Raw genomic sequence first — 25661 nt, forward strand, 5'->3', positions numbered from 1 at the left:
TAAACATTAAAAACAAAAAGGTAAAAAAGAAAAAGTTTAAATATCAACCATTTCTCTTATTATAAAGATGCAAAATATAAATATCCAAATGAATATTACATTCAAATATTCTAAATACCAGTAGATACCAACACACACAAAAATTTATCAAGGGGAGCACCTGGGTGGTTTAGTTGGTTAAGCATCTGATTTTGGCTCAGGTCATGATCTCGCAGTTAGTGAGTTCGAACCCAGCATCGGGCTATGTGCTGACAGCTCTGAGCTGGGAGCCTGCTTGGGATTCCGTGTCTCCTCCCTCCCTCCCTCCCTCCCTCTCTCTCTCTCTCTCTCTCTCTCTCTCTGCCCCTCCCCCTCCCTCTCAAAAATAAACATTAAATTTTTTTTTAATTTTAACAAGGTACCTGAAGTCCCATATCCAGACTTTAGCTTAAGTACTCTATATTCCTAAAGTATTAATCTTGCATGAATTTCCTGATGGGCTTAATTTTACAAAGATTCCAACAAAATGTTATTTTCTCTAGCCTATCATAGATGGTTTAATTAGGAGAAATGAGTCACTAAATTAGCACAATATAGAGTGACCTAATAATTTTTATTTAGCTAATAAGGAGTAACAGAGTTCCTTAGTCATCTGATTAAAGTTTTAGAGTAAATTACCTTAATCTTTAAAATAATAAAAGCACAGGAAAAATAAAATACACATACAGTCATTATCTGATAACCTAACAAAGTTAGATACCTGAAATACAAACATAATTATACTGGGTTGAATTTAATCTAGAAAAATATTTCTTACAAATTAAAACCAGGACTAGAAACATGCCCAAAGGTAAATAGAAATTAATAGACTAGAAATACTTATTAAATTTCAAGAGGCAAATGTCTTATAGGGCATGTATCACAACTTTACAATAGTAATTTTATTAACTTTTTTATAAGAAAACCTCCCTTCATGGCTAGCTTTTGCTTTCAACGTTTATAAAATTGGGCAGTTTAAATCACTTTGCCAAATGTTATCAGTGAGAAATCCATGCCAAGACAGAATTTTTTTTTATTTTTTTTTGGATGTTTATTTTTGAGAGACAGAGACAGAGAGACAGAGCATGAGCAGGGGAGGGGCAGAGAGAGGGAGACACAGAACCCGAAGCAGGCTCCAGGCTCTGAGCTGTCAGCACAGAGCCCAAAGTGGGACTCAAACTCACAAGCTGTGAGATCATGACCTGAGCCGAAGTCGGATGCTCAACTGACTGAGCCACCCAGGAGCCCCTCATTTTTTTAATAGTTTACCTTTGAGAGAGCACATGCATGAGCAGGGGAGGAACAGAGAGAAGGAGACAGAAGATCCTAAGTGGGCTCCATGCTGACAGCAGCTCGATATAGGGCTCAAACTCACCAACCCGAGATCATGACCTGAGCCCAAGTCAGACATTTAATCAACTGAGCCACCCAAGCACCCCCAGCCCTTTTTTTTAAGTAGACCACACCCAAAGTGAGGCTGGAACTCAGGACTCTGAGGATCTAGCCTCTCATGCTCTACTGACTGAGCCAGCCAGGCATTCCAGAATGCCACTTACTTTTAAATATGTATACTTTTGGTATTAAATAAAAATCCAACCTACAAAAGAACTAGTAAGACGTGGGGCCTGGGGAGCCTGGATGGCTCAGTCTGTATAAAATGCAACTCTTGATCTTGGGATTGTTGAATTTGAGCCCCACGTTGGGTATGGAAGCCTACTTTTAAAAAAAGGAAAAAAAAAAAAAAAAAAGAAGTGAGGCCTAGAGAAAACGTTTTTCCTCCCCCAGGAAAAAAGAAAACAAAAAAAAACACAAAAAAACAGGACATATAAAATGAGGAAACAATTAATGACCCAGTGACTACTAGCAAAACAATGTAGTCATACGATATGACATTGAGAGCTATAATTTTAGATTTTAGCCTGATACTAAAAGGTCTCTTATGGGGAGGAAAGAAATAATTCAACTGAACATACAGACAATACTTTCTCTGTACTCTTAAAGGCAAACAATATTGTGTACCTCTACCTTTTAGTATCCACAACCAGGGGGCGCCTACGTGGCTCAGGCGGCTAAGCCCTCTGACTCCTGATATAGGCTCAGGGTTCACTGGCTCACTGATGGTGAGATCAAGCTGTCAGAGTGTCTGGCTCTGCACTCACAGTGCGGAGCCTGCTTGGGATTCTCTCTCTGTCCCTTCCCCCCTTGTAACTCCCTCTCTCAAAATAAATAAACTTGAATTTAAAAAAACAGAATCCACAACCAGCAGTATTTTGTTCTTAATTCCCTTTACTCTTAACAAGTGACATATGCTCCCTTTATTTTTGTTAAATGTTTATTTTGAGAGAGGGCACAGAGACAAAGTGAGAGAAAGAATCTCGAACAGGTTCTGTGCTGTCAGCACAGCACCTGATGTGGGGTTCCATCTCAGGAACTGTGAGATCATGACCTGAGCTGAAATCAAGAGTCTGATGCTTAAGTGCCTGAGTCACCCAGGTGCCCAGGTATGCTCCCTCTAAATTAACAGTTGATTTTCTTTTTTAATTTAACTAACTAATAGCTGATTGAGAATTTTCATAGAGATTCTGGTAAAACCCCCAGTGTACCAAAAAAGAAGCAGAAGACTATCATAACTATTCAGCATATTTCTTACCCACTTGATTCAAGAAAGCCAACTTATACATGAGTAATTCCGTAGGCTCCTATGCCTATTCCTTTTCTTGTGTAGGCCATAAACTGAAGTCAGAGTCCACATAATCTTGCTCACTACTGCATCCACAATGCCTAGGGCATAACAGTGTCTAGTACATAGGTGGCACTTGGTAAATATTGTATTAATACATCTAAGCCAAATCATGTAAAGGAAGCAGGTAAAACTATAAAAGAGGACAAGGTTTCAAGGCACAGGAAATGTCTCAGAGACCTCTTGCCTGTTACCAAAATGAAAATTTTGAAGTTCAAAATTAATTAGAATACTGGAAGTTATTTTAAATTATACAACCAATTTAGAGATGCTCAACTGGGGTGCCTGGGTGGCTCAGTCGGTTGAGCGGCCGACGTCAGCTCAGGTCATGATCTCGCGGTCCGTGAGTTCGAGCCCCGCGTCGGGCTCTGTGCTGACAGCTCAGAGCCTGAAGCCTGTTTCAGATTCTGTGTCTCCCTCTCTCTGACCCTCCCCCGTTCATGCTCTGTCTCTCTGTGTCTCAAAAATAAACATTTAAATAAATAAATAAATAAATAAATAAATAAATAAATAAAATAGAGATGCTCAATTAACATCATGGACTTATTTCTCAATATATGTATAAAATAAATCCTTATTCTGGCATACACTGGTAGACTAGTGTAAGAACTATATATATCTCTTAACGTTGTAAACAGCACAAGTACAGATAATGCTCAACACTTCCCTTCCAGGTTCATCTCATGCCGGATAACACGAGCAGTTACTAACCTTTTCTAAATTAAATACTTAAACTCTCTGCATTAGCAACATAAGATATTTGAAGATTTTAGAAAAGTATTTTACAATTTCAAGACAGGCAACTTCCTTATGTAAAGTGATCCCTTACTAGCTATTCAAATCTCATTTAATGATTAGCAAATACTGTTTACTCATAAGATCTTCAAGCTACACAAAGATCTTACTTACACACACACATCATGGATGAAGCACCTGGGTGGCTCAGTTGGTTGCCTATCCAACTCTTGATTTCAGCTCAAGTCACAATCCCAGGGTCATGGGATGGAGCCTCATGTGGAGCTCTGTGCTGAGCATGGAGCCTGCTTAGGATTCTATTCTCTCTCCCTTTGCCCCTCTCCCTGGCACACACTCTCTATAATATCTATAATATATATATATATATATATATATATATATATATATATATATATATATATAAATTTATTTATAATAAAATGACCTTTCCTGATAGAATTTAAAATATACATATTAAAAAATAAAATAACTTTTAAAATTCTGTATCATGGACACAAAAAAGCTATAAAATGAAAGCAAACAACAGGTACTAAATAAATGCACAATATTTTTATAACCTTCTATCTAAGTTACCTAGTAGTAATGATGAAAATAAAATAAGGGGAGGGGCAACTGGGTGGCTCCATCAGGTAAGCAACCAACCGGCTCTTGACTTCAGCTCAGGTCATGATCTCACGGTTTGTGGGTTCAAGCCCCACACTGGACTCTGCGCTGGCAGTGCAAAGCCTGCTTACGATTCTTTCTCTGCCCCTCCCCCATTCATGTGCTCTATCAAAATAAATAAACTTAAAAAAAATTGGGGGGGGGGGGCGCTTGGGTGGTTCACTCGGTTGGGCATCGGACTTCAGCTCAGGTCATGACTTCAGCTCAAGTCTGTGAGTTCAAGCCCTACGTTAGGCTGTGCTGACAGCTCAAGCCTGGAGCCTGCTTCGGATTCCATGTCTCCCTCTCTCTGCCCTCTCTCATTCATGTTCTGGCTCCCTCTCTCTTGCTCTCAAAAATAAACATTTAAAAAAAATTTTTAATGCAGGGAAAGTACTAAACACCTTTTGCCAATATTTACATGCTAGCACTATTCTTGCGACGCCTAGGTGGCTCAGTCAGTTAAGTGTGTGACTTCAGCTCAAGTCATGATCCTGCAGTCTGTGAGTCCAAGCCCCACATTGGGCTCTGTGCTGACAGCTCAGCCTGGAGCCTGATTCAGATTCTGTGTCTCCCTTTCTCTCTGCCCCTCTGCCTCTCTCTCTCTCAAAACAAAATTAGGGGTGCCTGGGTGGCTCAGTCAGTTGAGCATCTGACTTTGGCTCAGGTCATGATCTCACAGTTCATGAGTTTGAGTCCTGCACTGGGCAACTCAGAGCCTGGAACCTGCTTCAGATTCTGTGTCTCCTTCTCTCTCTGCCCCTCCCCTGCTCATGCTCTGTCTCTCCCTCTCCCTCCCTCCCTCTCTCTCTCTCAAAAATAAAAAAACATTTAAAAAAATGTTTTTAATTAGATGCTAGCACTATTCTTATTTAAATGGTGCCAAATTTGGCACAAAGACTTGTTCCAGTGAAATAAAGATTCTAGTAAACAAAGATGGTCCACTTTTGGTGAAAACTGTTTTTTTAAGTAATCTGTACACCCAACATAGGGCTCAAACTCATGACCATGAGATCAAGTTACATGCTCAGATACCTGAGTGGCTCAGTCAGTTGAGCATCTGACTCAATTTTCTGCTCAGGTCGTGATCCCAGGGTGGTGGGATTGAGCCCCATGTCAAAACATGGAGCCTCCTTAGGATTCTCTCTTTCTCTTCCTCTGCCCCTCCTCCCCTGCTTGCACTCTCTAAAATGAAAAAAAAAAATGAATAAAAAAAGAACTCCACGATCTTCCAACTGAGGCAGCCAGCTGCCCCAATTTTGGTGAAAGTTACACAGAAATTACACATTATGATTATAAAGTCTACTAGTATGTGTTGCAACTTTTAACACAAATCCCAATACAGTACAAATTTTTAAGTCTCATAAAGGGTCATTTTCCTTTAGTGATGAGGAGTGGGGAAAAAAATATTACTAAGAAAACAAAACTGAAGTCTGTAATCTTAAACAATAACCCAACTACAAAGGATACCGTTAGCCAATTTTTCCTTTAAGCAATACACACAAAAATTTTAATGCCTCCTTCATATGAAAAAATAGTCACTTAAAATCACCTTCCCTTTTCTAATGTTAAAGTGGGTTTTTAAGAGGCTAATCCTCTTAATTATTCCCATATTCTAATGAATACCAGCTCCTAGAAGCCAATACAAAATCCTTCATATTATATAATCCTTGATATTATAGAACAAGAGCAGAATCCATAATTAATTAGTGACTTTGTATCTTAAAGCTCAAACTACTGTAGTTACAGTGGCCAGTGAGACAGTTCCAGCTAGCAATTGTAGGCATTAGGAAGCAAATGGTAAAGTAGTAGATCAGGGTACTATTTACAATCCTATTATAAAGACTAAACATTTCTTAATTTACATAAAATCTTGTAATGAATAATTAGAACATGGATATTGGCTAAGCCAAGACAGCTGCTGCAAAAGGTTGCCTGCAAAATGCAATGTATTAATGTGGTCAAAGGCTGTAATAGTTTTTGTTTTGGGTTTTTTGTTTGTTTTTTGGTTTTTGGTTTTTGTTTTGTTTTTGTTTTTGTTTTTTTTTTGAGTAATCTACACCAACTTGGGGCTTAAACTCACAACCCCAAGATCAAGAGTTGCATGCTCTACAGACTGACCCAGCCAGGCACCCCTGTATAATAGCTTTTATCATACAGAATCTTGCATTTCTAAAAGATCAGTCTAGCCACGATGGAGTAACTGGTTTGGGACTAGCCCTCCCACCATAACCAACTGGACATAATGTATAAAACAGTTCTTGGCTCAGAACTGTGACCCTTGACAGAAGGGAGACAAATCATCTGAGATCTATGACTACCTAAACTTTTTGCCCCAAAGCACTTTTCATACCCTGGCCAAAAAGGGGGAATCCAAGCTGAGCAGAAAACGCAACAGAAACTCAAACATAAGTTTCAAAAGGCCAAGGCAGCTATAACCTCTACGGCATTCTTGTGTCTTTACTAAACTAAGCTGTACATGAGTGGGCAAATAAGTAGTTGCTCATTACCTAATGGTTCTTAGGTACTATTAAACATAACTACCACTGGAGTTCACAGACCTCTGATTCTGACAGACCACAGGAGAGAGACCTTACTGAACACTAAAGAGCAATCAGCTGAGAAGACATTAGCAGAGCTCAACTCGCCCTAGGACAAAGACTCCTTCCTCTTTTGGCTTACCCTAACTAACACAGGTCTAAATAAAAACAAGGCTTGAAGAATTTGGGTAAATATAAAATATCTTTTCCTCTTTAAAAGATGATTTTTTAGGGGTGCCTGGGTGGCTCAGTAAGCATCCGACTCCTGGTTTCAGCTCAGGTCATGATCTTACAGTTTTGTGAGTTTGAGCCCCGTATCGAGCCCCGTATTGAGCCCCGTCCTCATTGACAGTGAGGAGCCTGCTTGGGATTTTCTCTCTCTGCCCCTCCCCTAGTCACAATGTCTCTGTCTCTCTCAAAATAAATAAATAAATAAAAATTTTTGAATAAAAATAAAAGATGATTTTTTTAAAGCAAACATAACAATGAATTATGGGTTTTATAACACACCTAGTAAAAAATGTATGACAGGGGCGCCTGGGTGGCTCAGTCGGTTGAGCGTCCGCCTTCGTCCGCCTTCGGCTCAGGTCATTATCTTTCAGTTGATGAGTTTGAGCCCCACATCGGGCTCTGTGCTGATGGCTCGGAGCCTGGAGCCTGGAGCCTGGAGCCTGCCTGGGATTCTGTGTCTCCCTCTCTCTCTGCCCCTCCCCCGCTCATGCTCTGTCTCTGTCTCAAAAATAAATGAACATTAAAAAAATTTTTTCAATTTAAAAAAAGTATGACAATAGCATAAAGACCAAGAGGAGGAGAAAATGGAGATATACTGCCATAAGACTCTTTTATTACATATCAAATAGTATAATATTATTTGAAGGTATTTGCTAAGTTAAAACTGCTTACTATAAATCCTACAGCAGCTAGGGGAATAAATAAGTACAGTCAATATGCTAGTGCAGAAGATAAAGTAAATATCACAAAATACTTAATCCAAAAAATGTCAAGAAAAGAAAAAATTAACAATAGATGAGACAGTGCAAGGTGCCTGGCTGGCTCAGTTGGTGAAGCATGCAACTCTTGATCTCAGGATCATGGTTCAAGACCCATTTTGGTTACCTGGATTACTTTTTTTAAAAAATTTTTTTTTAATTTAAAGAAAAGAACAGAAGTGGGTCACCTGGATAGCTCAGTTGGTTAAGCATCCGACTGTTTTGATTCAGGTCATGATCTCACAGTTCATCAGTTTGAGCCCCACAGTAGGCTCTGTGCTGGCAGTGTGGAGCCTCCTCAGGATTCTCTCTCAAAATAAATAAATAAACTTAAAAAAGAAAAAAAAAAAAAAAAAAAAAGAATAAAGGAGATGAATACTGTCAGGGAGAAAAATCTTTTCCTCTGCTCTCCCAGGTTCAATATTGAAGACCTCCAAGTTAAACTGAAAATGGAGGCAAAGGAGGAGAAAATTTATTCATATGTATATGAACACACAAAAATGGTGACTCTCTAAACAGCTAAAGAAAAGGCCTTATATACTTAATGCAATAGTAGAGGGAGGAATTGAAAAGCCTTCTGTATAAGAACAAATGGGTTTCTAGGGAAATAAACAGAAGATAAATAAGTCTGTGATAATGTCTGTTTTTGCAGGGATGACAGAAGTCTTATCCTTTTTTTTTTTCTTTATGGCCATAAATATTCCCTGGGAAGGGCATTCACGGAAGCCTCATTCCCAAAAGATTTTGCTTTTAGAGAGTTAAGAGAAGCTCCAAAAGAGCTTCTTTCTGCATCTGCTAAATATCAAATACCTTCAGTTTAAAATAATCTTAGGACACCTGGGCAGCTCTATCAGTTAAACATCTGACTTTTGGTTTCGGCTCAGGCATGATCTCATAGTTTGTGAGTTCGAGCCCTGCGTCAGGTTCTATGCCTGTTTGTGATTCTCTCTCCCCCCTCTCTCTTTGCAACTCTCTCGCTCACGTGCATGCACACTCTTTCTCAAACTTTAAAATATGACATAAAATAAAATAAAGTTGTAGATTATACTTGAAACTAACATAATACTGTGTTATCAACTATACTTATTAATAAATAGTCTTCTATCAATTCTGAAGGTCCAAGTAGATCCCCACAATAGAAAACAAATAGCAAGACGGCAGACTTAATCCTAACCATATCAATATTTACATTAAATGTCAATGGATCTTTGTAAAGACGCTAATTAAAAGACAGAGATACTCAGGCGCCTAGATGGCTCAGTCAGTTAACCATCCGACTTCAGCTCAGGTCATGATCTCACAGTTCTTGAGTTGGAGCCCCACATTAGTCTCTGTGCTGACAGCTCAGAACCTACAGCTCAGAGCCTAGAGCCTGCTTCACATTCTGTCTCCCTCTCTCTCTGCCCCTCCCCTGCTAGCGCTCTCTCTCTGAAGAACATTAAAATATTTTTTAATTTTTAAAAACTAAAAAAAAACAATAAAAGGAAGAGATAGTCAAACTAAATTTAAAAATCAATATCTAATTATATGTTAACTATAAGAAACATGCTGTAAATATAAAGACACAGACTGAAAGTAAAAGGACGGAAAGAGATACAACATGCAAATACTAGTCATAAAAAAGTTACAAGAGCTATATTTATGCCAGTCATCTTAGAGATAGCAAATATTACCAAGATAAAGCGGAACGAGTCATTTATGATAGAAGGGTAAATTTACTGAGAAGACCTAACAACCCTAAAATATGTATGCACCTAAAAACAGAACTTCAAAATATAGCAAGTAAAAACTGAGAGAACTGAATCCCCAAATGTAGTTTAAGATTTCAGCACTCCTCTTTCAGTAATAGAAGCAGACAAAAAATATGTAAATATATAAAAGACTCTAATGATACTATCAACCAATAATTAATATCTACAGCAGGATACACTTTCTTTACCAAAGAATATTCACCCTGATATGCCTCACCATAAAACAAATTTCAAATTCAAAAGACTGAAATCTTGTATCTGTTCTCTGACCACAATGGTATTAAGTTAGAAATCAGTAACAATATGTAAAACCCCAAATATTTGTTAAATGCATTTGTAAATAATCCATAGCCAGGGGCACCTGGGTGGCTAAGTCAGTTAAGTGTCCAACTTCATCTCAGGTCATGATCTTGTGGTTCAGTGTGAGTGAGTTCGCAAGCAAACGAGTTCGCGAGCAAGTGAGTTCGTGTTCTGTGCTGACAGCACAGAGCCTGGAGTCTACTTCAGATTCTGTGTCTCCCTCTCTCTCTCTGCTCCTCCGGCACTCTCCCTCTCGCTCAAAATTAAACAAACATTAAAAAAAATTTTTTTTGATGATCCATAGCCAAAATGAAATTGGAAAATATTTCAAACTAAATGGAATTACATAATATGTCAATTTGTGGGATGCAGCTAACACATTAGAGAAAATTTAGATACCCATATACAAAAAGAACCTCAACCCTTCCTTACTTCATTCATTAAACAGACTTTACCTTGAAGTGTTTCACAGACCTAAATGTAGAACATAAAACCATAAAAATTCCTGAAGAAAATTTAATATTAGTGACCTTTTGTTTAGAGAAGTTTCCTTAGATAGATACAAAGGGTGTTAGGTATCAAGGAAAAAGTAAACCAGTAACTTAGACTTCATAAAAGTTCCTCGATCTTTGAAAGATACTGTTAAGAAAAAATGAAAAGGCAAACCACAAACTACAAGAACACGTGATTTATAAAACCTGTGAACAAGGACTCATAGCCAGAATATATAACAGTAAACAAAAAGCCACTTTATTTTCTTAAATGGGCAAGAGATTTCAAAGGACACTTCAACGAAGAAAATAAGTGAATGGCAAATAGGCACATAAAAAAGACGATCATGTGGAAACTACAAAATAATACAATAATATATCACTAGAGACCCACAAGAATGGTTAAAATTAATAAAGACTGACAATACCAAGTGTTAACAAGGACGCTGATCTCCTGGAATTCTCATACTCTACTGGTGGGAAGCAGTACAGCAACTTTGGAAAAATATTTGGCAGCGTTTTTTTGGTTTTTGGGGGGGGTGTTGGTGGTTGGTTTTTGTTTGTTTTTTGACAGCAAGCATGAGCAGGGGAGGGGGAGAGGGAGAGAGAGAATCTTAAGCAGGCTCCACACCCAGCAGGGAACCTGATACAGGGCTCAATCTCAAGACTTGAGCTGAAATCAAGAATTGCATGCTTAACCGACTAAGCCATCTAGGTGCCCCAGTTTGGCAGTTTTCTTATAAAGTTATAAGCATAGGTTTACTATACAATCCTGCAATTTCTACTCCTAGGTATTTAACCTAGAGAAATGAAAATACATGCCTATACAAAAACCTGTATGTACATATTTACAGGAATTTTATTCATAACAGCCAAAAACGAGAAACCCAAATATCCCATCAACTAGGAAATAAACTGTGGAATATCCAAAGGAATATTATTTAGCAATTAAATACAACCTACTACTTTTAACAACAGGGATGAATCTCAAAGCATTATGCTAAGTGAACTAGGGCAGACACAAAATAGTGCATACTATAGGATTCTATTTATAAAACATTCTAGGCAAAATTATAGATACAGAAAGTGATCAGTAACTGCCAGAGACAGGAAAGGGGAGTGACCATTAATGGCACAAGGGGTGCCCTTTTTGAGGTGACAGAAATAGAGGTGGTTATATGACTTTTTACATTTAGCAAAACCCAAATTATATGAGTTAAAGATCAGTGAAGTTTACTTTGTGCAAATTATGCTTCAATAAAGCTAATTTTTTCCCCATTTGGCAGCAAAAAAAGTCATAACCATACACACGTGCTCTGACTAAAGCAAATACTTTTCCTAAGTCTTGGAGTAAGTACCATCATAACTAGTGGAACCATGTTTGGGAATACAGACCATTATACTGAAATCTAAACTCAGAAGGTATGCTTTAGGGATGACAAAGAGATCTATATAACTAAGACCCTTCTGTCGGCACTCCATGAACTGCATTTAACCCACAGTGAAGCCTTAAAGGAAGTTTCAAGTTACATAGGGCAAGCCAGCTAAAACAGATTAAACTAAAAGTTGGATAGTGCAGCACAGACATCTCAAATACTTGGCTTACCACACTCTTGCCAATGATCAAGTTTATTTTGGGACTGGAATATTTTAAAGTTCTGCATGTTCACTGCAGCTCCTGCACATTAACTCTAGTAATCAAAGGCTTCCAAAACAATAATTCTGAAACAAAGTTTTGAGTACTCACCTTTTATTCTCACCTAACATGTTAAACACAAGTAATATAGTCACAAAATAAAAGAGCCAAATTTTGGAAGACAACATAATGCCAACAGCTTATTAAAAAGACAAAAAAGCTTCTCTTGATACCTCATTAATCACATCAACCTTACTCATAGCTGCTTTGTGAGAAAACAATAAAGAGGATATTTATGCCTAATCAGTGAAATGATTACAATCTGAGATATCTTTGCTCTTCTATTTATTAAGGTGATAATTTCTTTAAAGGAAACTTCTACACTGTATAGGTATAAATGGTTGGCAAAGAATACGGATCCATTCTATATTCATCATAAACACATTTCCCTCTAAGCAAAGACCCCACTAAAAATGGCAAGAGACTTATTTTCATTCCACTATGGGCTGAGTTTACCTATGCATATTGAACGTTTATCCTGAGATTAAAGTCCAAACTACCTTCAAATACTTAGAAGGTCACTACAGAAACAGTCTTAGACTAATATTAGATATATTAGAACTCTCAATTGTAAGTGAAAGAAACCCAAGCTAACTTAAAATCAGAACTGACTGGTTCACAGGATATTGAAACGTCAAGAATGAACTTCAGGCAGTAGGATCCTTAAAGGCTCAGAGCCACCAGATCCACCTCTTTACCTCATACTCCTTTAACTTCTTTGGCCTCATTCTCTCCCACTGTAGACAGACCTCCTGCCTCCTGCTATCATCAGCTTCACCAGACTGAAAGAAAAACTGACAGCTTGCTCCTGTCATCTGTTTATCAATACCAGTCAAGTATGCCTACTGGCCCTTTGGGTCAAATGCCAATCAGTACTCAAGAGGGATAGATAAAAGAAATTGGCCAGGCCTGCTATACGTTTTCAACCTTTAAGACGTCAGAAAATAAGGAGTAAGATATCTTGCTGAATAAATTAAAAGGACCTGCTACTATCTGTAAATTATTCTGACTCGAATTAAATACAAGATCTCAAAAACCCTACTCCTTTTGCTAGTATATATAATAAAGTGTCGCAGGAGTCCCTAACATTCAAAAAATCTAGTTTAAGGACACAATCTAAGAATTAGCAATAACCCTCCAAATATAACGCAAAAATGTAAAAAGTAAGGAAATCTAACCCCTGGAACTGAACCAATGACCTGAAATCACAGAAAAATCCTATGACAGGGGAAAAAAGGAAATGTTCGATTTGATGCACTTACATATGAGAGTTTATCAAGAAACAGAGGAATCTCATTTTAAAAAGTCACTTAGTGACACAAACCTGAAACTAAAGGCTAACACAAGACCCATATTGTTGGCAATCATAATTACCACAGCAATAGCCAAGATTCATACAGCACTCAGGGAGCTACATCTCTCTGTTAGTAACACTTCCTTCTTTAAAAGACATTTTTTAAGTGGAAAGGAATCTCAAATTTCCTGGCATATCTAAGTTTTAAATTACTTTGTTTCAAGACTAATCATTTCAAAACAATGTTGTTAAACAATGGTGTTATAAATAAAACCCAGCAGCCCCAAATTCTTTGCTGATCCATCACTCAGTTTAACTGACACAGTTTGCTACCAACTACAGGTTTATCTTTCCAGTACTTCTAGTGCCATACAAGCTGTTTTTGTTCTGCATAACTGCATGTATACTCAGAATTCAATTCAAACAATGACCTACATTTAGTAGTATCTGGGTACCTATAAGAACACAGAAAAGGGCTCACTTTCTACTAATTTCTTATCTTTCAAATCTTAACCTGAGGGAATAAAATAACACAATTCTTCGACAAATAGCAAATGTATAGTTATTTATGATAAAGAATTAAATACATGGTGATGTTTATTATACTTTAAAACAAAGTTCTATTGGATTCAACCATAATGCCTATGAAAAAAATTACAAAAAAAAGGGGAGCTGCAAATAGTATAGGAGAGAAGTTAAGGTTCCTATTTATAATAATTGAAATAGCCAGCACGCACAGGGCTCTTAAAACAACCATACAAGTATTATCCTATTTTACAAAGAAGGAAACTAAGGTGCAAAGAGGTAAGGTAACTTCTCAAGTCATAAAGCTAGCTAATAAATAATTTACACATGCAAGTTTAAACCATGTAAGAAATTAAGCAGGACTAGCACATAAAAGGCCAATTCAAAAACAAAATGGCCAAAGTACTCCATTCCAAAAAGGCAGAAAAGAAGCACAAAGTAAGAGAACCTAAGATTTTTTTTTTCCTCTCAGTGCAATAAAACCAGGCCCAGATCACTAAGGGGTAAAGTATCTATATTCGCAAATTCTGTATCACAAAGTAACCTATTTCTGAAAGAAAGCACTTTCGGGGCACCAGGCTGGCTAGCTGGAAGAGCATGCAACTCTTGACTCTTGACCTCAGGGTCATGAGTTCCAGCCCCACGTTAGGTATGCAGATAGGAAGGAAGGAGGGATGGAAGGAGGGAAAGGAAAGGAAAGGAAAGGAAAGGACAGGACAGGACAGGACAGGACAGGACAGGAAAGGAAAGGAAAGGAAAGGAAAGAAAGAGGGAAAGAGAGAAAGAAAGAGAAAAAGGGGGGGGAGGGAGGGAGGGAGGGAGGGAAGGAAGGAAGAGCAGAGAGCACTTTTACCTTTTGAAAGGCACATTCTGGAGAAAAAAATATGAAATGACAGTACTCTGAATACTAACTTTTCATTCCTAAATATTATGCTTGAAAGAATGTAGCAAATTCCTAAAAGCTATCTTTCATAATATTCCACAGGAAAGAACTACCATGTACAACAATATTGAGAAACAGTACTACAATAAAAAATGGGTTGATCTATCACCATGGCATATTCACTTAGCTTTATCTCTGAAAAATATTTTCAGATTATTAAGGGGTTTTCTTATCTGAGAGACAACCTTGAACAACACATAAAGGACATACCACTATTTCCAGAGTCAACAATTAAGTGATCTTTGTTAGTGATTACAGAAGATTAATTTGCCACCCAGAAAAACTTAAGACTATGAAATTGGATTTAGAAATAGAGCTGCAATTATTCTAATCCACAGAAACAATCAGAATTAATATTTATTTCACAGTTTGGAAGCAAGTCTACCTTCATACTATTTTTACTCCTAAAAAGTGCAGTGCTAGTAGGCAAAGGGTCCATTCCTCAAAACTGTACTGATTCTGGTCTTGCTTTGGTTTCTTCTGCTCTGTTCAAGTAGGAAACAGTACCTACAGTGTCTGACATGAACATGATACTTGTGCTTACTACTGGGCTAAGTATATTCCCTGAGCTCTAGAAAACTGATATGGCATTGAGCTCCTTGAGTTAACCCTTAGTCACTACAAGGCTATTTTCATCCAGGCTCAAAAAGGAAATGCCACTGCAGCCCTACAAAGGTCACTACCATTCTGAATTTTCACCTTATTTCCCATCCCCAAGTTTTACAAGATTGTTAGGAAAAAGTTTTACTTGCATCCTACTACTTCAGTCCTTCCTACTATTATTCCCAGGAGATACAAGCAAGCTCTCATCTTGATTTCTTGGCTGCCTATCACTGATGTAATCATAGCATGAAGCTTTGAAATAGGACCCTGTGATAGGCCATTCCCTTCAAAGTGTCTATCATTACTCCTCAATGAGTCAGCTTCTGGACTGCTGCCAATGTGCTTTTTGTTGAGTTTATCATGAAACCATATTTTTGTAGAGTTGATATGGTGGCCAAAACACTATTTCAAAAGAGTTCCTCAAAGTGTTTATCAAAGAAAGGACCCAGAGACATATTCAAACAAGCCACTCACATGTTTTAATAAGAGAAGGGATGAATAACCAATACAAAGGAGTTTTTATAGAATCATAGTAAAAAAAATTCTCTTACGTGCAAGAGTTCAAAAATTTCTTGTAAAATCTGATGTTTTTAAGTAAATTTTATGCAAATAGGTACACTTAAAAGTTTTTATGCCCTCGAGGAAGAAATCTCATCTTATCTTTTCTGTATCAGGTAAAAGAGCTGAAGTATTTTGAGGTTAATAAAAGCTTGAAATATCCAAGAATTCTCTGACGGTCCATCAAGTATCTCTGAAGGGAAAAAAATCTACTCCACTATACCTTTTTAGAAGAACCCATTAATAAAACAAAAAATAAATGTGTAATTCTTAGTTTCAAGAAGGTGAAACACTGTTGGGAACAGAGGAGTGGTACGTGTAATACAACTAAATAGTTTCCTAGCTAGCTCTGAAGAAAATAATAGACAGTAATAACACTTCATTTTCAGGATATACAAAGTAAGATAAATATTCATGTATTGTTCTCTTTAGAAGACACCAAAGTTTTTCCTATAAACTTTAAACCCTAACTTGAAAGCAAATATTCAGGATGAATCTAGACTCTTCAGATGCTCAGAGCTTGATTCAGGTTTGTCAGTAAAAGGTTACATAATGACGCTGAAAAAAAAAAAAAGCTAATATATACAGAGTAACAGGTTTAAGAAACCATAATTTAGGGGTGCCTGGGTGGCTCAGTCAGTTAAGCGTCCGACTCTTGATTTCGGCTCAGGTCATGGTCTTAAGTTTCATGAGTTGGAGCCCCATGTCGGGCTCCGTGCTAGCAGTGTCAAGCCTGCTTGGGATTCTCTGTCTCCCTCTCTCTGCCTCTCCCCTTCTTGCACTCTAAAATAAATAAATAAAACCTAAAAAAAAAAAAAAAAAAAAAAGTAAAGAAAGAAACCATAATTTTAAATATGCTTATGCAGAGGTGCCTGGGTGGCTCAGTCAGTTGAGCGTTCAACTCTTAATTTCAGCTCAGGTCATGATCTAACGAGTTTGTGGGATTGAGCCCCATGTCGGGTTCTGCACTGACAACATGGAGCCTGCTAAAGATTCTTTCTCCCACTCTCTCTGCCCCTCCCCAACTCACGCATACATGCTCTCTCGCTCTCAAAATAAACAACATTTTTAAAAAATAAGATATGCTTACACAGAATTTTAGTGTATAAATTTAAAATATGCACCCATAAAAACCCAGAAAAGTTGCTTTAATATCCACGGGAGAAAAGATCTAAGTATACAATAACTGCAAATTCAAAAACTCTAAGAATATATAAAATATGTAATTCTTTATAGCATTATTACAGTAAAGCAAAGACATCCCCTTCCAACAAGTAAATTCGAACAACTTATATTTAATTTAGAATGCTTGAAAGAGGGGCGCCTGGGTGGCTCAGGTCATGATCTCAGTTTGTGGGTTCAAGCCTCACATTGGGCTCTGTGCTGACAGCTCAGAGCCGGGAGCGTGCTTCAGATTCTGTGTCTCCCTCTCTCTCTATTCCTCTCCCGCTCATGCTCTTTCTCTCTCTCAAAAATAAATAAACATTAAAAAAAAATTAGAATGCTTGAAAGTACATTATCTTATTATCAAGTACCTCATCTACATACAAGGACCCAAGCACCAAAAGGCATAATCCTCTAACTTACACTTCAGAATTCCCTAGCCCTTAAGAGTTATAGTAAAAGAGCTCAAGAAATACTCGGTAATCTATTATTTTAAGGAGATGCACTCCCTTAAGGATACATGCCGAGTTTCTGTATTATTCTCTGTGTAACTACTAAAAACAGAATATGTATGGTAAGCTTCTTATTGCTTATGTAACAAAGCTCTGAGAACCATATATAAAAGAGGACAACAACTTGATGTTGTTTAAACCTTGGTGCAAAGTAAGTTTCCCATACATCATCTGTGACGGTGATTAAAAAATTTACCTCCAGCTCTAGTCATCCTCTTCAGCCCTGTCCTAAAGCTCTAACTGCTTACTCTATTTGTACTTATGTCCAATGTCCAATTGTTTCCATGTTTAAAAGACGTGTGTAAGCATACACAAACACATACCAACACCCCCCATTTTTATGCCAAAATCAATTACCCTCGCTACTTATTCTTCTGGATACTAAATCTATCATCTTTGAATATCCCTTTTTTTTTTTTTTTTAATTATGGGGGGGATGTGCAGAGAGAGGGAGAAAGAGAATTCCAAGCAGGCTCCACGCTGCCCAACATGGTGTTTGATTCCGCAAACCATGAGATCATGACCTGAGCCAAAATCAAAAGTCAGATGTATGACTGAGCCACCCGGGGCCCCCATCTTGGAGTATCTTGCATTCACCTTCTCTCAACTCTAACACTGATCCCTGTGGAAAGAGGCAGTGTTACTGTTATCACTGTAAGAATAACAGCACCAACTGCAACTGGCACATATGGAGTGCTTACTACAGGCTAGCTACTATTAGAAGCACTTGCTGAATCCTCATAAAAGCACTAAGAGTTAAGCACCATTATTCCCATTTGAAAGCTGAGAAACCTGAGGCACAGAAAAGTTAAGGAATTTGCCTATCACAGGGAGGTACTAGTGGTGGAGCCACAATTTAAACCCACGCCTGGGCTCTTATTCACCATTCACCACACTAAACCACAATAGTGCAAATAATATACAACTTGATGTCAGAAGATCTGGGTTCTAACTCAGCTATTCACTAGCAGTGCAACTTCAGACAAGTCCTGACAGCAGTGAAACAATTTATTCACTTGTAAAGTGTGAGTAACAATATGGCCTGCCCTGCCTACTTCAAAGATAGCAGTGAAAATTAAGTGGCAACTAATACAGCTAATTAAAATCTTATCTGTAATATTAGACCCATAGTTGTTACCTCCATATTCCCATGTTTTTAATATTGGCAACCTTACGCTGGAATTCTAGACTTGGATCACCAACAGTGTAGTATCAGAAAAAGCAAAAGCATAAGTCTTGTCCCTATCAAGCAACCACATACAGAAAACTAACTGTTAATTTACAATCTCCATTACTGTCAAGGTTGGGCATCTCCAGGTAGGTATTTTCATGTAAAAAGGCTAGAAACATGATAGCCTACAAACAAAATAATTCACTTACCAAATGGTCATATTTGAAATGTAGTATCTCCTGGTTCTAAACACAATATTCTGTTTCCTAAATATTTTAACTCAGAAGAAATGTACACTCCTGCAAGAATCTATAGCTCTGTACACCAAGTACTTCAATCATAGGATTTAAATCTAAAGGGTTTAAGCTAAGATTCTAGACTAAACAAAAGAACACACACACACACACACACACACACACACACACACACACACACACACAGAATTCTTGAAAGTGTGAAACCACCTATGGTTTCTATAGTCCTCTGCAGGGTCAGAATTGGAACCTCAAAACATTAACTTGCAAAGTTCACTACCTAGTGACAAAGAGGGTAATTTAATTCAAGTAGCTAATCAACCATAAACCACGAAACAGAAGCTTTATATCTTGTTTACATGAATCTACTGCTACCAATATTAATACTTCCAGCCATCTTAGGAGAAGGGAGGAAATGGAGCAGGAATTCTGTAGCTAAACATGTTTTATTTATCAACCAATTACGTAACCATTTTGCCACTTAGAGGAATAAAACAAAGTCAAGGACTCACAATTCAAGAGCTACTGAAAATATAAAATATGAACTAATGCACTAAGGAGTTTTATAAGCAAATTTATCCATTGATTAAGTACGTCTGCCTACTTCCTTAAAGAAAATTCTAATGATTTACAGTTTACACTACAAGATTATTTACATAACAAATTATTCTCAGGGTGCCTGGGTGGCTCAGTCGTTAAGCATCCAACTCAATCTCTTCTCAGGTCATGATCTCCAAGATCTCCAACCTCCAAGAGATTATTGAAAGATACTAACATTTGCCTAAAATTTTTAAATGCTTTCACTTAACTAGGCAGGATAGCAAAATGGTTAAGAGCTCAGGTTCAAGAACTCAACTATCCAGGCAAGTTATTTAATCTCATTTTGCCTCAATCTTCTTATCAGTAAATTAGAATAATTATACCTACCTCTGGGAATAATTCTAGACAAATGAGTTAATACACATGTAATCATTTAGAATAGTGCATGACATTAAGCCTCAGAAAGTTTTAAGCTGATATAAATTAATAATAATGAGCTATGTGTCCTTGGACAAATCATTTTACCTTTATCTATCACAATTCTGCCCTTTAAGGTAAGAGACCTAAATTCAATGCCCCAAACACCTATCTAGTAATACCATTCTTTGCTCCTATAATTTTACCTGAATTGCACCGAGTCACCTTACAAAGAACATTAAGTATTACCCCTGTTGTACAGAAAAATCTAAGGCTCAAATAAGTTAAATGACTTGTCCAAAGAGATAGTAAGGTGAAGGCAGAGTCAAGATGAGGATCTGCGGTTCTGAGATTTCAGAAGACTGCTCCTAGTATTTTGGCCCCCCATCAACTCCTCCCCTTCTGATGGACACAGGTGTGACACACCAAAAACAAAACAACCAACAACAACAACAAAAAAAAAACCCCTCCTTGGGATACCTGGGTGGCTCACTCAGTTAAGCGTACAAATTCAGCTCAGGTCATGATCTCATGGTTTGCGAGTTCAAGCCCCGCATCGGCTCTCTGCTGTCAGCACAGAGCCTGCTTCAGATCCTCTGTCCTCCCCGACTCCACCCCTCCTCCACTTGGTGCACTGTCGCGCTCTCTCTCAAAAATAAACATTTAGGGGCACCTGGGTGGCTCAGTCAGTTAAACCTCTAACTTTGGCTCAGTCATGATCTCATGGTTCATGAGTTCCAGCCCCGGGTTGGCCTCTGTGCTCAGAGCCTGGAGCCTGCTTCAAATTCTGTGTCTCCCTCTCTGACCCTCCTGCACTCACACTCTATGTCTATCTCTCTCAAAAATAAACATGAAAAAATAAAAAAATTAAAAACCTTTTTTAAATAAACATTATGTAAAAAACCCTCCAATTTATTCATTTGAAAATTCATTAAGCTATACACTTGTTTGTGCACTCCTCTGTATCTGTATGTTTTATATAATTGAAAAAGGCAAAATGTTTCATCATTAAGTATATTTCTTTATGAACAGAAGTAGAAAAATTTAAAGAGCTAAAGGGAGACACGTTCAACTGATGTTTACTAAAATTTTGTGAGAGGGTTTAAGTTTTAAAAACAGGTATAACATACATACAGAAAGTGCACATAGGTATAAAACTCAATGATTCTCATAAACAGTTGCCTGAAGACAACAATGAAATCATCACCCAAGGGCACCTGGGTGGCTATGTCAGTTAAGCATCTGACTCTTGATTTCAGCTCAGGTCATGATCTCACAGTTCATAGTTCAAGCCCCACATCAAGCTCAGCGCTGACAGTGCAGAGCCTGCTTAGGATTCTCTCTCTCCCTCTCTCTCTGACCCTCCCCAACGTGTGCACACGTGTGCACACGTGCTCTCAAAATTAAAAAAAGTTAAAATAAAAAATCATCACCCAGATCAAGACATAGAATATTACCAGCACTCCTAAAGTCTCCCTTATGCTCACCACCAAGATAACCATTATTCTTTTTTTTTTTTTTAATTAGGATGTATGTTTTATATAGGAATGTAAAGAGAGAGAACACTTTATTTTTATTTTTTTTTAATGTTTATTTATTTTTGAGAGAGAGAGAGAGACAGAGCTTGAGAGGGGGAGGGGCAGAGAGAGAGGGAGACACAGAATCCCAAGCAGGCTCCAGGCTCTGAGCTGTCAGCACAGAGCCTGCCGCAGGGCTCGAACCCACAAACTGTGAGATCATGACCTGAGCCGAAGTCGGATGCCCAACCGACTGAGCCACCCAGGTGCCCCAAGATAACCATTATTCTGACTTCCATTACCATCTACTGACTTCCATTCCATTATCCCGACTTCCACTGTCTGTTTTTTAAACCTTATAGAAATGGAATTACACAGTTTATTGTCTTATAAATAGGTTCTTTCATGTATACTTTTAATTCTTCTTTTTGCAAACAAAAGGTTAGCCAGATAACAAACGTTCGTAGGGTAGCTGAGTTAGCTAAGTGTCTGACTTCGGCTCAGGTCATGAGCTTGAAGTTTCCAAGTTCAAGCCCCATATTGGGCTCTCTGCTGTCAGCACCAAGCCCACTTCAGATTCTGTTCCCCACCCCCCATCCCCCGCCCTTCCCCTGCTTGTGCGCGCTCTCTCAAGAATAAAACATTAAAAAAAAAAGAAACATTCTCTCAACACTACCAAATACTCAAATTTAAACCATAAATCATTCTCAAAGCAAACCATTTCTCAAGCAATAAAAATATCTTATTGATTTATTTTAAAGTATAGCTGGTATTCCCTCTCTCAATGAGATTTCTTTTTTCTCGAAAAAATAAAACAAATTTAAGCTTTTATTTCAAATGCACTCCTTAAAATCCATCACCTATTTCACCCATCCCCCTACCTCTCTGATAATTATAGAGAACAAATTGATGGTTAAGAGTCCCCAATGAGATTTCTAAGATAGAAATTTTTTTGTTACTTTTAGTTGAAAAAAGCATAGACCCAAAATGTCTCAATAATTATTTCATCAGTAAAATTTGAATTGCAACTTTTTTCCAGACAAGAAAAAAACACCACGAAGAGATTTCAGACCATAATTGTCTTAAAATTATATTCTTTAATGTTGCTCTTATACACTGGTAAGAATTATCAATTATTGCCAACACCGAACACAAAAAAAAATAAAAATGTAAAAATCTGGTTTGCACTAGAATATATAATTCCAACAACATTTTGATTGCATTGCAACAAATTTTTAGATAACTAAATGCATCTATTTTATCCGGAGATTTCTTCCTATGGCTTAATCTACATCTGCTTCACTGAGTCCATAATCCATGCTATCCAACATGACAGCCACTAGCCATATACAGCTAAATTTAGTTCGTTGGTCAAAGTAGCCAAATTTCAAATGCTCAATATGTACTAGACAGTGCAGATACTGACTGAATGTCAGAAGTATCATCAGAGGAAGTTCTACTGACCAGCACTGGCCCTTTTTTTTTTTTTTAATTTACTTGTGAGAGAGCGAGCGAGGTTGCAGACAGAGAGGAAGACAGAGAATCCCAAGTCTCAAACTTAACAAGAAACACAAGTCTCAAACTTAACAAACCATGAGATCATGACCTGAGCTGAAATCAGAAGTCAGATTCAGAAGGTGCCCCAGCACTGGTTCTATATATGCTGTCTCATCTCCCACTCACCCTCAGCCCTTTACTATGCTAAAATTAATCTAAAAGAATTATGATCAATGACTAGTATGAATCACCAAATCCAGTTATTTCCTTAGCCCTCATTTTCTCTCATTTCACTCAAACTTAACTGATTATCACTTAATTTGTAAATCCTCTCTTCTCTGCTTCCACTGTGCCTCATTAACCTAATTTAAAAGTTTTAATTTATCTTCTTCCACCACCCCCTAGAAGTCAATCTTTGACTCTTCTAGGTTCAAGATCACATCCAGATAAGGCCTACCTACCCTTCTTCTACCTCAAATTCTGTATCTCCAAACTCCTGCAGGACATTTTTACTTGTATATCCCCTGGCCTCAATGTTAAATCTGTGAAGGATTTCATTTTAGTCCTTTTCCAAAACCAGCTCTTCCTCCCAATTTCACATTTCTGTACTATCACTATTCACCAAGACCCAAAGCCCACTAACTTTGAATTCTTGCTTACTTCCCGTTCAACTAGTTCACAAATGTTTGCCTATTTCCTTCAGCATGTCAACTAAATCTTTTACTTTAATCTGGTCATCTGAATTACCACCTTGCCCACCACCACAATTCAGGTCCTTGTTACCTAATTTTATGTACAGTACAAATTCTTCACTGTTTTCCAATCTTCGCCTGCTCCCAATTATGCACAGTGCCACTAGACATATCTTCCCCCAAATTTCCTTTGATCTCAAGAAAGAGCTCAGTACAGAGAGTAAAAGAAAATTCAAACACCTTAATCATTTGATTTCAACAATTCGTAGTCAACACACTTTACAAATTTGTCTTTGAATCTTCGATCTTCTGTCCTGGCTAACAAAACCAAAACCATTTCCCAATCTCAGCTTTGTGTGCCTTATCTACATAAAGCTGAGACTCTTCTTAGTCTCTACTATGCATTTTTTTGTTTAAATAAGCTGTATGCTCAATATGGTGTGTGAACTCATACGCCCAAGCCCAAGAGTTGCATACTCTACCCACTGAGCTGACCAGGTGCCCCTCTACAATGCAATTTTAATGTATTAGTCTGTATACCAGGAAACTATCCATCTCAGTATCTCATACATAGCACCAATTTTGAACAGACCTAAATGAACAGACCAGGAATAAGAAAGTCACAAATATGCATACTGGTTTAGCTTTAATATAAAAGCTCAATATTTATTACATGCAATTCTATTCTCCAAGAATTTATTCCACAGAACTACTTCTGTTGAAATCATCCTGCTGTTCAAAAGTATAAAGTACAAGACTACCCATTACAGACAACACTTCTGAGAATTTAAAAAAAGCAAAAAAAAAAAAAAAAAAAAAAAAAAAAAAAATCCCTAGCTGTCAATTAGTAAGGGACTAGGATAATTGTAGTGTGTCTATAAAAAGTTTAAAAAACAAAAACAAAAAAACTACACAGGGGTTGCCTTGCTGGCTCAGCTGGTGGAACATGCAACTCTTGATCTTGAGGTAGTGAGCTAGAGCCCCACACTGGGTGTACAGATAAACTTTAAAAAGTTTCAGGGGCACCTGGGTGGCTCAATCAGTTAAGTGTCCAACTCCTGATTTTGGCTCAGGTCATGATCTCACGAGTTCAAGCCCACATCAGGCTCTGCGCTGACAGTGCGGAGCCTACTTGGGATTCTCTCTCTCCCTCCCTTCCTGCCTCTCTCTCTCTCAAAATTAATTAAATAAATGTTTTAAAAAATTAAATACAAAAAAAATTAAAAATTAATTACCACATAGTCTTTAAAAATGGGTATACCTATGGGGCACCTGGGTGGTTCAGTCAGTTAAGTGTCTGACTTCAGCTCAGGTCATGATCTTGCAGTTGACGAGTTTGAGCCTCACATCGGGCTCTGTGCTGACAGCTCAGAGCCTGGAGCCTACCATTCTGTCTCATTCTCTCTGCCCCTCCCCCACCCATGCTCTGTTTCTCAAAAATGAATAAACATTAAAAAAACTATTAAAAAAATATATAAACACACCTTCAGACAAATCTAACAAGATGTCAAATCTAAATCAACACCTATTAAGTACATGGCATTTGTTAAATTATTCTCTATTTTTCTGAATTTTTGAAATATTTAAATCTTAATTTTTTTTAATGTTTATTTTTTGAGAGAGAGTGAGCAGGGGAGAAGCAGAGAGAGAGGTGGACAGAAGATATGATGCAGGCTCTATGCTGACAGCAGAGACCCTGATGCAGGGCTCAAACTCAAGAACTGCAAGACCATGACCTGAGCTGAAGTCAGATGCTTAACCAACAGCCACCCAGGTGCCCTAAATTTTACATTCAAAAAAGGAAAGGCAGGGTATGGAATTTAGGAACAGAGGAGAATTGGCTTTGTAGACTTCTACAGGGTATTTTTTTTTTTTTTTTTTTTTTTTTTTGGACAGGCTTGTTATTCTTTGCTATAAAACTTGTAACTAAAAAGCCCTCACGAACTTTAGTACCTACCTTTATTACCTTGATGTCTCTTCAATTTTACTCTTACTCTTTAAAAAAATAAATAGATAAGTACAAATGCCTTATCCCAGAAATCTAAAATTTA

General features: G+C 37.6%; 1 protein-coding gene across 13 annotated transcripts in view; it reads right to left on the reverse strand.

Annotated features, from left to right (window-relative positions):
- The window catches only part of MTMR3 (myotubularin related protein 3), a 148465-nt gene that overhangs the window by 108948 nt on the left and 13856 nt on the right, over positions 1-25661 (reverse strand). The window contains exon 2 of one of the 13 annotated variants that reach the window (XM_053902178.1): positions 7874-8014. The exons of 11 other annotated variants lie outside the window; for them this stretch is intronic. The gene's annotated coding sequence lies outside the window, so the exon portion shown is untranslated. Of the gene's footprint in view, positions 1-5191; positions 5212-7873; positions 8015-25661 lie in introns of those variants that run through there. One more of the 13 variants, XM_053902177.1, reaches the window with a different exon arrangement.

This window comes from Panthera pardus, unplaced genomic scaffold (assembly GCF_024362965.1).
Source record: "Panthera pardus isolate Hobbes unplaced genomic scaffold, ASM2436296v1 HiC_scaffold_15, whole genome shotgun sequence".
NCBI lineage: Eukaryota > Metazoa > Chordata > Mammalia > Carnivora > Felidae > Panthera > Panthera pardus.